This window comes from Mustela erminea, chromosome 10 (assembly GCF_009829155.1).
Source record: "Mustela erminea isolate mMusErm1 chromosome 10, mMusErm1.Pri, whole genome shotgun sequence".
Classification (NCBI taxonomy): domain Eukaryota; kingdom Metazoa; phylum Chordata; class Mammalia; order Carnivora; family Mustelidae; genus Mustela; species Mustela erminea.
Genome location: NC_045623.1, coordinates 1,433,001 through 1,440,483, shown reverse-complemented (window position 1 = coordinate 1,440,483; position 7,483 = coordinate 1,433,001). Strand labels below are relative to the sequence as shown.

General features: G+C 41.7%; 1 pseudogene; it reads right to left on the bottom strand.

Annotated features, from left to right (window-relative positions):
- Positions 1-3,054: 3,054 nt before the first annotated feature.
- LOC116567121 lies at positions 3,055-4,200 on the bottom strand (annotated as a pseudogene).
- Positions 4,201-7,483: the final 3,283 nt, after the last annotated feature.

Here is a 7,483-nt window from a genome sequence, read left to right as displayed (position 1 = left end):
CCATGACCTCCCAGGTTAAGCCCCCATCATTTCTTGCCTGGGCTTCTGTGGTAGACCCCCTAACCCCCAACTCCCATTGTAATACTGTTTTACTGTAGCCCACACTATAGTCTGCTCTATGTATAATAGATCACATCACTGCCCTATGCAAAGCCCTCCCACTACACTTTCATTTAAGAAGCTAGGCACTGTTCTGGGAATTCAGCAGCGACAAAAATCCATGACCTCACAGAGCTTATATTTTAGTGAATTTAGAATATAATACAAAATTCTTAAGTGGCTGCAAGTATGATCTAGACTTAGGCCACCTCTCTAACTTTGTTTCAGTCCATGGCCCTATGAAGAGTATTTCTCTAAACAAAATAAGAATTCTGTTGAAAAGGAAGTAAGGGGTAAATGGTTGTTAAAAAAATTTTCATGTCTAGGGACACCTGGCTGGCTCAGTCAGATGAGCATAGAACTCTTGATCTCAGGGTCAAGAGTTTAAGCCCGACATTGGGGGTTAGCGATTACTTAATAGATATTTTCTTTTAAATGTTCATGCCTATATAAAACAGTACTTACCAATATCCCCTCCCCAATGAGAAAACCCAGAGCTTTATCTGGTTATTGCGCTCAGCTATAAGACCAGGATATTTTGGCTGATGTATATAGTCTTCATCAATTTGGAAATGCCCCCTTGAGGCTTGGCAACCCAAAACTTATCTAATATCTAATATATCTAAAAAATGATGATGAAGAAGGAACAGGGTAACTACAATGAAAAGTCTAACTCTGGAAAGGGGAGAATGGATGGAAAATAATACAAAGCTATCATTGTTCTACACCATATATATATATTTTTAAATATTTTATTTATTTGACAGAGATCACAAGTAGGCAGAGAGAGAAAGGAGGAAGCAGGCTCCCTGCTGAGCAGAGAGCCTGATGCAGGGCTCGATCCCAGGACCCTGGGATCATGACCTGAGCCAAAGGCAGAGGGTTTAACCCACTGAGCCACCCAGGCACCCCTACACCATATATTATATCCTGCTAGGCAGGAATGTGGAAGATTCTGCCTGGTGGTAGAGTGAGTTTTTTGGCCAGCCAATTGGGAATCTCTAGGTCTGTTGTCCATAAAGATCTTCCTTATTTTCCACCATGACCTCTGGTTCTTCCTGCTAGATGATCTTGCTTGTCCTTATTCTTCACGGCTATGCCAGAGGTGGGCATTGGGAAAATACCCTTTCTGGAAACTACTCAACTTCAGCGGTGGTACAAGCTGGGAGCCTAGACAAGCAACAGACTGTTAGGCTTGGGTTTCTTGGGCAACATAGTTTCCATAAAAGATTCAGTTCCTTCTACTAGTTACCACAACTAAAAAAAACCAAAAACAAAAACAAACTTTTCCCAGCCAGAGGGAAATTTTTCCCAGCCTTTGACAGGCTAATCTTAACATTCACCCATCCCTGGAACTAGGAGTAAAGTTGCTTCTGAAGTCCAGGAGTGTGTGTTTTGGGGGATGGTCCCCATTTTAAAAGCCCCTTCTATTGCCACAAGAAGTGAAAATGGAAGCTAATTGGCAAAAATAATTTACACTGTCAGAAATCCTTTGGCTCGGGTATTTTCTTTTTTCTTTTTCTTTCTTTCTTTTTTTTTTTTAAAGACTTTATTTGAGAGAGAGTGTGCAAGAACACGAGCAGGGGGAGGGGCAGAGGGAAAAGCAAACTCCCCACTCAGTAAGGAGCCTGATGGCAGTGCTCCATCTGGGGACTCCGGGATCGTGACCTGAGCTGAGAGCAGAAGTTTAACTGACTGAGCCACCCAGGTGCCCTGGCTCAGGTATTTTCAACTTTTCTTCACCACTACAGAGAAGACAGATGCTGTTCACATCTATGACATTTTCATGATACATTCACAAAATAATGTCAGTCTCTGGTAGCTACCTATAAACTCTCCCCTTTCCTCTCCCAGAAGGCATATTGAAATGCACTTATGCATATATTGAAATGCAAATTATGAAGACATATTTAAATGCACTACCTGAATCTGCTCTAATTCTTAAATATATTGCTTGCAAATTGTGCTACTTTATTACTACTAACAAATTATTATTATTATTATTGTGACTTACTTTGCAATTGATTGTTAACACATCAAGTATGTCACAGCCATTATACACTCGGAGGGAGGATCTTATCTTTGGCACCCCAAGTGCTCTTTAGTTGTGTCTCGTTTTGATCTCGGTAAAATCAGGGCATCTGGTTGGCTTAGTCAGTGGAGCAAGAGACTCTTGATCTTGGGATTGTGGGTTTGAGCCTCATGTTGCATGTAGAGATTACCTTAAAAAAAAAAAAAAGATCTCTTGGTAAAATTAACCTTCCTCCTTAGAGCAAACATTGCCAGGTGACAGAAAGAAGCAAAGAAGTACCCAGGATAATGGGGGATGTCCACTGGGATCAAATATTTTCAGTAAAAAATGCACCAAACAGATCATCTATAAAGTATTAGAATTAATGCATATTTTTTATTTATTTTTTAATTTTTTAAAGCATTTCATAGATTTTTTTTTTTTAAGATTTTTTTCATTTATTTGACAGAGAGAGACAGCGAGAGAGGGAACATAGGCAGGGGGAGTGTGAGAGGGAGAAGCAGGCTTCCTGCTGAGTAGGGAACCCATATCATTCAGATGTTTCTCCTGCTGAGCAGGGAGCCTGATGCGGGCTCTATCCCAGGACCCTGGAATCATGACCTGAGCCTAAGGCAGACGTTTAATGATTGAGCCACCCAGGTGCTCCAACATATTTTTAATTTATAACACTTCTATTTTTCCCAATGATTCAAGAATCCTTTATTGATTGATTGATTGTTTGGTTGGGTACTGCATACTTTATTGATGGCACATGACAGGGTAGGGCTCTCCAAGAACCTCCCTTCTTCAGGGGTTCTGGGATGGAAATTGTGTAGAGTTCAGGAGATTCTCAGCATATTGGGGGTTGAGTTGGGGCAGGGACTTCCCATCTGCTGAGGGCCTTTCTCTCTTGCTGTCACTGGGACTGGTGGTTCAGGGGGCTCTTACTCCTTGGAGGCCATATGGGCCATAAGGTCTAATACCTGGTTGCTGTAGCCAAATTCATTGTCATACCAGGAAATGAGCTTGCAAAGTGGTCATTGAGGGCAATGCCAGCCCCAGCATCGAAGATGGAAGAGTGGGTATCACTGTTAAAAGTTGCAGGAGAGGGGCACCTGGGTGGCTCAGTGGGTTAAAACCTCTGCCTTCGGCTCAGATTATGATCCCAGGGTCCTGGGATTGAGCCCTGCATCAGGCTCTCTGCTCAGCGGGGAGCCTGCTTCCCCCTTTCTCTCTGCCTGCCTCTCTGCCTACTTGTGATCTCTATCTGATAAATAAATAAAATCTTTTTTAAAAAAAAGTTGCAGGAGACAACCTCGTTCTCAGTGTAACCCACCATGCCCTTGAGGGGGCCTTCCAATGCTTGTTTCACCACCTTATTGATGTCATCGTATTTGGCAGCTTTCTGCAGGCGGCAGGTCACTGTCATGTCAAGGGTGGGGACATAGAAGGCCATGCCAGTGAGTTTCTCATTCAGCTCAGGAATGACCTTGCCTATAGCCTTGGCAGCACCAGTAGAAGCAGGGATGCCCTTGGCCATCATAGCACAGCTTCCAATAGGGCCTTCCACCGTCTTCTGGGTGGGAGGGATGGCATGAATTATGATCACGAGTCCTTCCACAATGCCAGAGTTGTTATGGATGACCTTGGCCAGTGATGAGGCCAGGCAGTTGGTGGTGCAGGAGGCACTGCTGACAATCTTGAGAGAGTTGTCATAATTTTCATGGTTCACACCCATCACAAATATGGAGGCATTAACAGGAGGGGTAGAGATAATGACCCTCTTGGCCCCATCCTTCAAGTAAGCCCCAGCCTTCTCCAGACCCCATTGGACTCTACAAAATACTCAGCACAAACATCACCCCCATTTGATGGTGGTGGATCTCACTCTTGGAAGATGGGAGAAAGGCTTTCCATCCTCAGCCTTAACTGTGCTGTTGAATGGATTCATACCAGAACATGTAGACTATGTGGTTGAGGTCAATGAAACGGTCATTAATGGCAACAATATCCACTTTGCCAGAGTTAAAAGCAGCCCTGGTGACCAGGTGCCAAATACAGCCAAATCCGTTTACTCTGACCTACAACATTGTGCTTCTGGGAGGGATGCAACTGGCACCGTCCCAAAAGATGCAGCTGTCTGTCAAACGGAGAGGAGATGAAAGCCCTGTTTTCATTCCTTGACATGTAAACTGGATAATTTTAATGTAAAGGTAATTAATTTTCTAGTCTCCTATACTGTATTAGAGTTATTCATCTCATTGGTTATTTCTTGGGCAGAAGGGTCAGTAATAAGTGAGCTTTTAAAAAAAAAAAAGATTTTATTTATTTACTTGAGAGAGAACATGAGTGGGGCGAGGGGCAGAGGGAGACACAGGCTCCCTGCTCAGCAGGGAGCCCAATGTGAGGCTCGATCCGGGACTCTGGGATCATGACCTGAGCCAAAGGCAGGCACTTAACCAACGGAGCCACTCAGGCCCCTCATAAGCGAACTATTTTAACTATGGAAATAATTCTGTTATTAAATTTCTAGCACAAAGTTAATCACCTGCGGGCCAATGAGCACCGAATAAAACATCAGTATCATCCTAAAATTCAGAGCCCTTAGTAAGACAGTTCCTCAGAGAAACATGAAGCAGCTAATTTTGAGGGTGTGTGAGGCTAAAAGAGGGTGATTTTCAAACCTGGAGAAGGCACTAAGCTTCCTTATTCTGCTTTCATTTCCCTTTCCCATATCATTCAGATGTTTCTTCATCTATGATTACCTGCGATAGAAGGGAGGTAACATTCTAAGATTTAGATTAAGATTTAGAATCATACCGCTGCAGATTTTCTTGGTTTTTGTTTGGTTTTAATCTCTCTACAGGTCTTCCTCAACTCATGATGGGGAAACATCCGCATAAACCTATCATGAGTTGAAAATATTATAGTTGAGGGCGCCTGGGTGGCTCAGTGGGTTAAGCCGCTGCCTTCGGCTCAGATCATGATCTCAGGGTCCTGGGATCGAGTCCCGCATCGGGTTCTCTGCTCCGCGGGGAGCCTGCTTCCTCCTCTCTCTCTCTCTCTGCCTGCCTCTCTGCCTACTTGTGATCTCTCTGTGTCAAATGAATAAATAAAATCTTTAAAAAAAAAAAAAGAAAAAAGAAAATATTATAGTTGAAAATGCGTTTAATATGCTTAACCTACTGGACACGATAGCTTGGACTTGCCTACCTTAAACATGCTCAGGATGCGCACATCAGCCTACAACAGGGTAACAACATCTAACACAAAGCCTGTTTTCTAATAAAGTGTTGGATGTCTAATGAACACTGTACTGGAAGTGAGAAACGAAATGGTTGTGTGGGTGCAGAATAGTTGTCAGTACATTGGTTGTTAGCCTCGTGACCGTGTGGCTGACACACAGGTGCATCTCCCCGCTGCTGGCTGGCATCAACCAAGGAGTATCATACCACATATCACCAGCCTGGGAAAGGATTGAAATTCGAAATTTGAAGTAAGGTTTCTAAAGAACACGTATCACTTCTGCACCATCATAAAGTTGAAAAATTCTAAGTTGCAGGCCATCTGTAGTTAAATAAATTTGCAACAGCAAGAGTGCCCCATTTCAAAGGAAGCTACCATAGAAAGACCCAAATTACAGTTGTAGAGTGTTGCGGGATGATTTTTAATTTTATAAAAGACATTTAGTGTACATGGGGTAGACTATGTAATAACATGTTCCCTCAATGTATTCAAATACTGTATTTTTGGGGGGATGCCTGGGTGGCTCAGTTGGTTAAGTGCCTGCCTTTGGCTCAGGTCATGATCCCATGGTCCTGGGATTAAGTCCTGCATCAGGCTCCCTGCTCAGCGGGAAGCCTACTTCTCCCTCTGCCTGCTGCTCCCCTTGCTTGTGCTCTCTCTGACAAATAAATAAATAAAATCTTTTTAAAAATAATAAATAAATACTATATTTTTTATAGACTTTTATATACCAGGAGAACAAAAGCAGCAGAGAAACCTGAGGCTGTTAGCCTCAGGAGAAAGAGAAAAGAAAAGCCTTAGGAGCCACTGCCAAATGAGTATGAATCAGAAATGAAACAAAACATGTAGAAGATTGTAATTATGAAAAGTAAGCCAACAAATACTGATTAGTTAAGGCCTAAACATGTGTTAAGCCGCAGAACAGCACAAAGATGAGTAATATAGGATTCTGTATTCTCAAGTTAGCTGGGGAGATGAAACTACCTTATGTAATAAGTATAGAGTAAGTTCAAACTGGGTGGTATGATTTGTAAGTGTCATGAAAGTATATAGAAAGGAAAGATGAGTGAGTTAGAGAAGGCTCCCTTGAAGGCAGTACTTGAAGTAGGTCTTGCAAGACAGAGAGGTCAAGGAATAGAAAGAGCAATTTCAGAAAGACACGAATGACCACACAATGTGGGAAGCCCAGAAGACCAGCTTGACTGCAACAGAGGCTGAAAGTTAAAACTCTGTTCTAGGGGCGCCTGGATGGCTTCGTCAATTAAGGTCTGCCTTTGGCTCAGGGCATGATCCTGGAGTCCCGGGATTGAGCCCTGCATCAAGTTGGAAAAGGACTACTTTTTAAAACTGGGTTCATTCCAAAGTCAGCTACCAGTTCTGTCCTCTTAAGAGCGGACAAGTTTTATGACCTCTCAGCACTTTAATTTCCCCTCGGTAAAACAAGGACAGTAATTGTACGTAATTCATTGTGTTGTGAAGATTGACTAACATTACATGAAGAGTATAGCGCATACATTGGCATAACTGGCATCCAGCAAATGTTAGCTGGGGACTGTTATAATAATAAAGTGAGTATGAAGTGCAGAGGATGATAAACATAGATGTTCTGGAAACATGAAGAAAACTAGTTGCTTTAAGTATGAGGTTCATATGTGAGGATAGATGCCTTAGTCTGTTCAGGTTTCTGTAACAAAATACCCTAAACTAGGTGGCTTATAACAACAGAATTTGTTTTCCACAGTTTTAGAGCCTAAAAAAAATTTATAATGTGGGGAATTCTCCAAACATAACAAGATTGTTCAAAAGATGCTAAATGACCATAAAAAATAAATGAGGACTATATATACTAATGTGGAGTTATTTCAGGATTTAATTTCTAAAGTATAGCTTCCAAAAATTTGAGAATATGACTTGTGCAAATATAAAATAAACATGTATCAATATTTTATTCAAGTCATCAATTGATATGGGATCAGTAAGATATTAAAACTGGTTCAAATAAGAATTGAAGTGACAGCCATTTACATTCTCTATTCAGTAGAATCTACTAGACAAAATTCATTTGTATTGCCGTGTACAGGAATTATCTACTTAGTTATTCAATTTTTAAAAGATTCCATTTTTTTA